Source organism: Penaeus monodon, chromosome 21, assembly GCF_015228065.2.
Source record: "Penaeus monodon isolate SGIC_2016 chromosome 21, NSTDA_Pmon_1, whole genome shotgun sequence".
Lineage (NCBI taxonomy): Eukaryota > Metazoa > Arthropoda > Malacostraca > Decapoda > Penaeidae > Penaeus > Penaeus monodon.
The window spans coordinates 36,369,814-36,370,256 of record NC_051406.1 but is presented as its reverse complement, the minus strand read 5'-3'; positions in this window follow the sequence as shown (position 1 = coordinate 36,370,256).

Sequence of the window (443 nt, the reverse complement as noted above, 5' to 3'; positions counted from 1 at the left end):
AGAGGGGATGGGGGAGAGAGGGATGGGGGAGAGAGGGATGGGGGAGGGAGGGAGAGATAGATGGGAGAGGGAGGGAGAGAGAGATGGGGGAGGGAGAGAAGAGATGGGGGAGGGTGAGAGTGATGGGGGGAGGGAGAGAGAGTGATGGGGGGAGGGAGAGAGAGATGGGGGAGGGAGAGAGAGATGGGGGAGGGAGAGAGAGATGGGGGAGGGAGAGAGGATGGGGGAGGGAGAGAGAGATGGGGGAGGAGAGAGAGATGGGGGAGGGAGAGAGTGATGGGGGAGGGAGAGAGAGATGGGGGAGGGAGAGAGAGATGGGGGAGGGAGAGAGAGATGGGGGAGGGAGAGAGAGATGGGGGAGGGAGAGGAGAGGGGGAGAGGGAGGGAAGGTTGGGAGGGAGGAAGGGGAGGGGAAGGGGGAGTGGGAGGTAGGAAGGGAGGAG